General features: G+C 39.1%; 1 pseudogene; it reads right to left on the reverse strand.

Moving 5' to 3' along the window:
* Positions 1-4,756: 4,756 nt before the first annotated feature.
* LOC116153192 (small nucleolar RNA U3) lies at positions 4,757-4,914 on the reverse strand (annotated as a pseudogene).
* Positions 4,915-10,324: the final 5,410 nt, after the last annotated feature.

Genomic DNA, 10,324 nt, shown 5'->3' on the forward strand with positions numbered 1-10,324 from the left:
TTGGGAACCCCCAAATATCAACAGCTGCAAGGTCCATTCATTTCTTGAGGGGATCCTTTACCCTCTTGCCTGGGAGGTGAATATCTGGCTGCCAGCAATCTAGAGCTCTAGCGGGAAAGGGACGGGTGTTGGTGAAAGCCGAGGACGTATGTAAAATTCTGCTCCATCTCTTCACCTTTGCCTCTACCTCTTTGGAGAGGTACTTGCCTTGCTGTGTGGGGTGGAGAAGGGAATCTGGGGTTTGTTCGCTTCTTAGGGACTTCCAAGCAACTGGTGTGTTTCCAGCTCCAGGCTTCACCCTTCCTTCCATAGTACTTGATACCCCCATTTCAGAGCCGTTCTGATTTCCTGGGGGCCACATGGACTTGGCTATCATCGTCCCCACTACACCCCACTGTGTGCCCTTCTGCTGAGTTAGTCTTTCTTCCTCCTTTGGTTTTCCATCTACAAACATCTTCTTGATGTCTTTCATCTTCTATGGTTGCTTCTTTCATTCCTTTGCTCCTTTATTCTCATTATTGTGACATTTTAAAGGTAAATGTGTGTATTCAATCTGCTGTGTTTAACTGCAATTTCTGCTATCAGTAACCCTTCCCATGTGAGATGATTATCCCCCTTTTACAGCTAAAGAAACTGAGACCTTAAGAGGGAGATGTCACTTGCTGAGCCAAGACTCACTCAATTGCAGGTATGAATGACTCCTCCTATGCTGCCTGTCTCCCAGAAGGAAGGCTCCAGGGTCTTGTAACCCTTCTGGCCAGAGCTGTGTCCTCTGGTCTAGCCTGGAGCCCTTCTGCTGCAGGTTCCCAGCACCAATGTCCCCTGGGTGAAATGAACAACCCACAGCAGGACACTCAGGGCCACAAAGCAGTGCTCTTGGCCAGGTGTGTGAGAACGCAGTGCAGGCAGAGTGACCCTGATGCTCGATGTTAATGGCTTCACACAGGCAGGGAGCGTTTCCTTTGGAAGCAGCAGACATTCATCGGAGCCATCAGCGTGGTTCATACTGAGAAGCCCTAGGAATGAAATGTTATCCAGCAGTGGGAGGGGGAAGAAAGAGGAGAGAGAGCTATGGGAAAGTAACTTCGTTTTTCTTTCTTTCTTTCTTTCTTTCTTTCTTTCTTTCTTTCTTTCTTTCTTTCTTTCTTTCTTTCTTTCTTTCTTTCTTTCTTTCTTTCTTTCTTTCTTTCTTTCTTTCTTTCTTTCTTTCTTTCTTTCTTCTTTCTTTCTTTCTTTCTTCTTTCTTTCTTCCTTCCTTCCTTCCTTCCTTCCTTCCTTCCTTCCTTCCTTCCTTCCTTTCTTTCTTTCTTTTCTTTTCTTTTCTTTTCTTTTCTTTTCTTTTCTTTTCTTTTCTTTTCTTTTCTTTTCTTTTCTTTTCTTTTCTTTTTGTCTTTGACAACCACAAGTTTCCTGCACTCCCTTGGAACCAAATTTCTGTTTTGACTAAATGGAAATTCTCCAAGGACCGAGAGCTGATGGGGGAAATTTCTCTCAGAAGCACCCTCTGTCACCTTCCATCAACTTGTCCTCCCCTCCCACCCCTGTCTCACTGTACTTCTTCCTCTCTGCCCTCTCTGACCCCATCTCCACTCTTTCTATCAGCTCCCAACTGAAACGGCACTCTGCACCTTACTCTAGGCATCATTGGCTGGGTCATGGTCAGGCCAGGCCTCTGAGGGATCTGTGGGATGGGCCCATGGGCTCAGGAGCTGACAGTGGTGGGCAGGCATGGGGACAGTCTGGAGGTGGCATGCGCCCAGCCTTAGCGCTTTGCCCGCCCTGCCTGCCCTGTCAGCCGAAACTCCCTGGATGTTCCCAAGCAGAGTTTCATACAGTCCTTCACAGCCCTGAGACCCCTATTATCTCCCAGTGCTCCTATAATCACACAGGCAGGCACAGGGCGGGAGGCATGCATTTCTACAGTCAAGGTCTACTAAACTTTTGACCAGGAGAGCAAGGAGGCAAGGGGCAGTTGTCACAGGAAACTACAAATAAGAGCAGAACTTACTTTTCCTCTAAAATGAAAACCGTTTGCTCTGTGCCCAGATCTCAGCCACCCTGTCTCAGGGACTTAGGCCTGGAGTTCTAGTGTTTAGTGAAGAGGGTACTAGGGACTTGAAAGAAGGAAAGTGACCGAAAGGAATCTATAGACTGCAAATGGCCTGGGGAGTTGAGAATCATTCACTTTGGACCAAACGCAAAAGCAGAAGGAATTCAGGAGATGTTAACAGATTTCTTGACTGGCCAGGGACGAACTCAGAAAGGATTAGAATGTAGGGAAAGGTGAAGGGGATTAAGATACAGAGTGACTTCTGGAAAGATGCTGGAATGTTCTGTGTGCCTGTACCTGTGACTTGGGTACAATTTGCACCCCTCCATAAGTCTCTCTGTCTCGCAGTAAAACTTATTTTGTGGAACTTATTATGATGACTATGGGGGCTTGAGTGGGAGCCAGGAAGAGATACAGGTCATGTACCTGCTGTACAACCTGTTCCACTGGCCTTTTTTTAAACTCTTTTTTATTGAGTAATAATCATTTTACAATGTTGTGTCAAATTCCAGTGTAGAGCACAATTTTTCAGTTATACATGAACATACATATATTCATTGTCACATTTTTTTCCCTGTGAGCTACCACAAGATCTTGTGTATATTTCCCTGTGCTATACAGTACAATCTTGTTTATCTATTCTGCATTTTGAAATCCCATTCTATCCCTTCCCACCCTCCACCCCCTTGGCAACCACAAGTTTGTATTCTATGTCTATGAGTCTAGATCTGTTTTGCATTTATGTTTTGTTTGTGTTTTCTTAGATTCCACATATGAGTGATCGCATATGGTATTTTTCTTTCTCTTTCTGGCTTACTTCACTTAGAATGACATTTTCCAGGAGCATCCATGTTGCTGCAGATGGTGTTATGTTGTCAGTTTTTATGGCTGAATAGTATTCCATTGCATAAATATACCACAGCTTCTTTATCCAGTCATCTGTTGATGGACATTTAGGCTGTTTCCATGTCTTGGCTATTGTAAATAGTGCTGCTATGAACATTGGCATGCAGGTGTCATTTTGAAGTAGGGTTCCTTCTGGATATATGCCCAGGAGTGGGATTCCTGGGTCATACGGTAAGTCTAGTCCTAGTCTTATGAGGACTCTCCATACTGTTTTCCACAGTGGCTGCACCAAACTGCATTCCCACCAGCAGTGTAGGAGGGTTCCCTTTTCTCCACAGCCTCTCCAGCATTTGTCATTTGTGGACTTTTGAATGATGGTCATTCTGCCTGGTGTGAGGTGATACCTAATTGTAGCTTTGATTTGCACTGATAATTAGTGATATTGAGCATTTTTTCATGTGCCTATTGATCATTTGTATTTCTTCCTTGGAGAATTGCTTGTTTAGGTCTTCTGCCTATTTTTGGATTGGGTTATTTGTTTTTTTCTTATTAAGTCATATGAGCTGCTTATATATTCTGGAGATCAAGCCTTTGTCGGTTTCATTTGCAAAAATTTTCTCCCATTCCATAGGCTGTCATTTTGTTTTACTTATGGTTTCCTGTGCTGTGCAGAAGCTTGTAAATTTAATTAGGTCCCATTTGTTTATTCTTGCTTTTGTTTCTATTGCTTGGGTAGACTATCCTAGGAGAACATTTTTGAGATGTATGTGAGATGTTTTTACCTATATTTTCTTCTAGGAGGTTTATTGTATCTTGTCTTATGTTTAAGTCTTTGATCCATTTTGAGTTTATTTTTGTGTATGGTGTAAGGGAGTGTTCTAGCTTCACTGATTTACATGCTGCTGTCCAGTTTTCCCAACGCCATTTGCTGAAAAGACTGTCTTTATTCCATTGTATATTCTTGCCTCCTTTGTTGAAGATTAGTAGACCAAAAGTTTGTAGGTTCATTTCTGGGCTCTCTATTCTGTTCCATTGATCCATATGTCTGTTTTTGGACCAATACCATGCTGTCTTGATGACTGTAGTTCTATAGTATTGTCTGAAGTCTGGGAGAGTTATTCCTCAAGCCTCTTTCTTTTTCTTCAATAATGCTTTGGTAATTCTAGGTCTTTAGTGGTTCCATATAAATTTTATTATGATTTGTTCTGGTTCTGTGAAATACGTCCTGGGTAATTTGATAGGGATTGCATTAAATCTGTAGATTGCCTTGGGCTTTATGACCATTTTAACAATATTGATTTTTCCAATCCAGAAGCATGGGATATATTTCCATTTTTTTAAGTCTTTAATTTCTTTCATCAGTGGTTTATAGTTTTCCATGTATAAGACTTTCATCTCCTTGGTTAGATTTATTCCTAGGTATTTTATTACTTTGGGTGCTATTTTGAAGGGGATTGTTTCTTTACCTTCTTTTTCTGTTGATTCATTGTTAGTGTAAAGAAATGCAACTGATTTTTGAACATTAATCTTGTAACCTGCTACCTTGCTGAATTCTTTGATTAGTTCTAGTAGTTTTTGTGTGGACCTTTTAGGGTTTTCTATATATAGTATCATGTCGTCAGCATATAGTGAACTTTTACCTCTTCTTTTCCAATTTGGATCCCTTTTATTTCTCTCTCTTGCCTGATTGCTGTGGCTAGGACTTCCAAGACTATGTTGAATAGGAGTGGTGACAGTGGGCAGCCTTGTCTTGTCCCAGATTTTAGTGGGAAGCTTTTGAGTTTTTCACCATTGAGTACTATGCTGGCTGTAAGTTTGTCATATATAGCTTTTATTATGTTGAGATATGTTCTCTCTATACCCACTTTGGTGAGAGTTTTTATCATAAATGGGTGTTGAATTTTATCAAATGCTTTTTCTGCATCTATTAAGATGATCATGTGGTTCGGGTGCTCTATACGTTGAGAGAAACTTCTCTAGTAACGAACTATAGAAATGATCCCTGAAAGTATAGTCTTTCCAATGGCTTCTTGATGCATCCTTGCACTTGCCACCAATCCAACATCATGCTCAATCTCATGACTTCTCTCCTTTCCATGCAAGAAGGGAGCAGGATGATTTCTTCGGAGGATACATTTCTTGTTGTGACACAAATCCCCAGGCATGTGGACTAATGTGCCATGATTGGGCACTAACTTTCCATCTAAGCCTATACAAATGTCACTGAATACGTACATATGTACAGATACATATGTACCTTTATATTTATATAAACATATATTTATTTAGTATAAGTATGGTCCATGCATTGTTCTTGACATGCAATACAAATTTTACACTGAATGCTATTTTATTTGGCAATTCTGTGGGGGTGGGGTAGGGAAGGAGGGGAAGGAAAATGAAATCTCTATTTATACACCTAGAGGAAAATTTTTGATGCATCAACAGCAGTGTTCCATCCAACCCCCTCTTCTCGTGTTATGTTTCCAGAGGCTTGAGGGCCAGACAAGGAAACCTGTTCCTTCAGCCTCTACCTGGCTCCAATAGCTGGGACCAGGCAGCCACTTCACCACATTAATCCACCCCATGAAACCAGAGCCTGTGTTTGCTGGTTATTAAGCTACCCTGTCCTCCATCCCACCCTCTTCCCCAAACACGCAGGCACACAAACACACAAAGGCCTTGGCTGGAGGTGGAGAGGTTAAGGGGGAGAAGGGGAGGGGAAAGGATTAGAGTCTTATCAAAATAGCATCTGCAGAGATCCTTCCAGGATAGGCATCACTCCCCACGTCTGTGGCCTGGGGCCAGGCCTGGGGCAGATGGGAAAACACCAGCTGGTGGGGAGGGGGGAGGAGTGGTCCCTTGAGGGCCGAGGCTTTGCCAGGTGCATTGGGGATCCGGGGGACTATTCTCCTCCCTACACAGGGCCCCTTGCCCCATTTATCTCTCTTTCTGGATTTTTTTTTTTTTTTTGTCTTTTTGGTCAAACTGTTACTTTCCAGGCATCATGTAGTAAGAGCTCCTTTAGCCAGGATACTAACATTGCTGGGATGCTTGCATTTCTCATGGGATTCACCCATGTCTGAGAGAGGCAGAAGGCCCTCCTGGGGTAGGCAAGCTTGCATGTCTAGGGCCAGAGCCCTGCTGCTTTGGGGAGCTCTTCCCCTTGGGAGCTATCTAATCCTGTCTCCTGCTTTCATGACTGTCTTGTTCTAAACCAATTCAAGCAGGAGAATAGGAAGAGAATATTTTATTCCTCAAGATCACAAGTTCTCCTGGCTCTCAATACTGACAGCAAAGTTCTGTCTAAAGTTCACACACATCTTTTGGCTGCATTGGGAGATCTCACTCCCACCGTTCTATTGGTTTTTGTTCTCGCAGATTTTTTCAACTTCCTTTTTCCTTGTCAAGTCTACTTAACAGTAAAGGAGAAAAAAATCAGAGTGCCTCATTTGAGAACAGTTTATCTTGAGGTGCAGAAGGACTTTCTAAGCATGATATCAAGGGAAGAAATCCACTAAGACCAATATTGATAGATGTGAGCACTGAAGACTTGTATGCCTCAAAATACCTTAAAAAACACTCCCAAGAAATACTTGTTATTTATATCCTTTATACAAAGAGCTCTTACGAATCAATAACAAAGAGAAACATGTATGACTAAAGAAAAAATGTAAATGGCCAACAAATACATATAGAAAAGAGGTCAACCTGAGTGGTAACAAAAGAAAATGGCTTTTCTGATTGAAATAGCAACGAGATATTAAAAAGTGTCTAAAAAAGTGACAAAATATCTTTTAAAAAAGATAATATCAAGTGTTGGCAAGAATGAGGGGAACCTGGGACTTTCAAGCACTGTAGATTGCAGTGTTAAGATGTACAGCATATGGGGGGGTAATGAGGCAACAGAAATCAATAAACAAAAATGTTGTTACTCATTGAGCCAGTTACTCTATTTCTAGTAATCTTTCTGAGAAAATAATGTTTTACACCAAGATGTAACTGTGAGGATGCTTATCACAATACTGTTTATAATAAGAAAAAAACTTGAAACTTGAAATTCATGCCCAGTTGTTTTAATGGATTATGATACATGGATTATGAACTCTGTAGACATTTAAACTCATGCTGTTAAGATCATGGTCTTTAAGCAGTTCTCAGTGGGGTCCTCTGGGATGGGATTTTGGCTTCTAAATCTCTTATCCATAATGGGTACTTTTCTGTTTTACATAGTAGGCTTCCATGTAAGATTTAATTTGAGCCAAGAATTCATAGTCAAAAATAGTTTAAAAATCACTCTTAAAGAAGGACATTTAGGGAGTTGCCAGATATCTTCTGTTTTCACTCCCAGATCCAGTCTCCCACCTTAGTAAAGGTATATTTTGACAACTATAGCTTCTATTTGAATTGTAGAACTTTTTGAAGTAATTTATACATATGTATGCACTCCAACTAAATCTAAGTATATTTTTGCTCCATGAGTTTTTTCATTTGGTGAGAACATTGTTTTTACCAGGTATTTCTTTACCAAAATTTGTGTTTGTGTTACCATTACCAAAACAAATAATTTTATCTTCAGTGTTGGACCTTTTGATTGAATTTAAAGTATTTACAAAGATGTCAGGTTAAAATGTCAAAAACTTTAATCCGAGTCTATGAATTGGATTTTAAAAATGAGCCCTTTAAAAAAAAAATTCAGATAATTGATTTTGTATTTGAATCACCTAAAGACATTGATATATAAAACTGGTACTATTTAACTGTTTACCAGGTTCATTTTCAGCTAATAGAGTCAACAGATTAACAGATGCTATTTCACTTTTTGTTTGTATACAAGAAATCCTGGAATTAAAAATGAGCAAAATCATGCTGGGAGAACACTCATTTGATCTCAATGCACAGTCATGAAGATCCATGGTTCACACACATGTAAATGTACTTTCTGTAGCTAAATGTGTTAAATCACGGTTTTCAGTCATGATCTTTAGAGAATATTTCTTAATGAAATAGATATTGCAGCTTACTTTATACCTAAATAAATGACAAAACTCCTGTAGCATGTTTCATTGCTCTTAGTATATGTTTCCTGAACATATTGTGTGTATATTTAATCTATAATTTGTCACCCTTCCTAACAATCTTGCTGACTGCTATTTGGTAACTGTGAGCATTTCTTAATTTTGTCACATTCCACTGTGAAATGTCTGTAGACTCAAGAGACCAATAGGGACAGCAGCACCAAATACCTCTAACACTACAACCTGAGACTAGGAGATGCTGTTCCTAGGTGCTTGTGTCCAAAATGCACTTTAAAAAATTATGATTAGGATGAACCTGGAATAGTTTCCTTGGAAAAGAGGCATTAATCACATTAGGTTTGGAATGGTAGAGAAAAAGTTATCACAGGTAGTCTTCCAGATCTAACCACATGTTCCATGCACACACATTTTACATATGACTAGATGACATGGCAGTTGCTGAATGGATAAAGAGTTTTCCAAACTCATTCCACTGATTTTAGTGCAACCATTTATAATAAGACTTTATTAAAAAGTGGAGAATCTGGGAAATGTCACACTGGATATAAAGCTAAGACAACAGATAGATCCCAGGATTATCCTAGGCAAACCTAGATGCATAGTCACCTTGTCTATACCCACCCTTCCCACTTTTGTATACAAACTTTTGTGAATAAACCCTTCTGGACTCATCCTATTTCGAGTGTGCCATCTGTTTCCTGTTGGGTTCCTGGTGGATACAGCGGGATAAAAGGCTGTTCACAATATATTGTTGTATGACAAAAGAAAATTACACAGTGGAGTGACAGTATGCTCCAAATTAAGTATGCTAGGTAGTTATGTATGTATAATTGCCTAGAAAAAAATTCTGGGCATGTATACATCAAAATGTCACTTGTAGTTATACATATCTGGGTGGTAGAATTAAAAATGACTTTTTTCTTTTATTGTAATCTTTATATGATTTAAAAAAGTATCTCCAGTAGAGATATGTTATGTTTGTAATAAGAAAAAAATAATTTTTTTCACAATTCTTTGTGAGTGGAGATAGGGGTCTAAAGGCATGTATTGGTGCTCTGCTGTGGTTCTCATGGGCTGCACTAAGTATCTAGTGTGCATCTTCCACGTTAAGAATGGGCACCTAAATTGCTTCTAATTCCCTACTATAAAAAAGCAATACTCTAGTGAAATCATTTCACAGATTTTTACTAAAATTCTGTAAAGAATTTCTCTACCATATCACTCAAGAGTGTAAATACTGGTCATAGAGAATATTTAAAAATAAACTTGATTTGGTTGAGTATTACCAGACTCTGCTTTATAATGACTACATTAACCTACACTCTCATCAGAGTGTGTAAAGATGCCTTTGTCCCCCTTTCTTAACAAACACCTGAATTCATCCAATTTCCTGATGTCTGTCAATTTGAAGAATGTAAAATTATACTTTATTGTTATTTTATTTACGTGTCTCAGTTACAAATGAGTTTGTCCCTTAATTGTTTAGCCAATTGAGTTTCTTCTGTGATTGCCTGTCCACATCGTTTGCCCGTTTTTCTGTTGGACGTTATGTCTTTCTCTTTGTGTTGATTTCCAGGAGTTCCTTTTATATACACAAAGAATTCAAAGTAAACTATAAATACAAGAAAAATTTTAATTACTTACAGATGGTGAGTTCTTGGTTGTCCACAGTAAGTGTAGGAAATATAGGTTTGACAGGTAATCTCAAACTCATTAATATTTAGTTTGAGAATGTGGCAAAGGCACATATCCATCTGTGAATGTATCCAACCTTGATGGTGTCATTTGCAACCCTAGTTTGGGGATGGGAACTATCCAAGTAGACTCAGACGATAGAATTAGACTTCTGTTGCTAAACACACTAGCTCTTACAATCATGACCAAATTGGTTATTACAGAAATGTTTTTAGTTTAGTTTAATAGGGCTCATTCAAGAAATTAAAATGAATGGTAAATGCACTAATGATAATTAACATTTATTGAGCACTCACTATGTGCCAGTCATCATGCTAGGTGCTTTACATACATTATAACCTGATTACAGAAGTGCTAATACTATACTCATTTTACAGGTGTGACACCTTAGATTTGAAGAGTGTTAAATACTTGCCCGAGTCCACACAGGCAGGGGCTGTTAAGATGCAGGAATTGAAACCCATTCAGGCTAAAAGAATTTCTGTATTGAAAGAAAAAGCAAGGTCTATCATAATTCTTCTTTTCAAGGTTATTTTCATAAATAATTTCTAAGAATATATTAAATACTCTTGAAGAAGTCATATAAGGAGAACAGAAAATTAGAGTTTATAAGACCCTTTGATAATCTAATTCAGCCTACTAAATTTATGATTGCAGGAAATAAATCTCAGTGAAGTGATTCTGTTTGCTCAAT

This window comes from Camelus dromedarius, chromosome 4, assembly GCF_036321535.1.
Source record: "Camelus dromedarius isolate mCamDro1 chromosome 4, mCamDro1.pat, whole genome shotgun sequence".
NCBI classification, from domain to species: Eukaryota; Metazoa; Chordata; class Mammalia; order Artiodactyla; family Camelidae; genus Camelus; species Camelus dromedarius.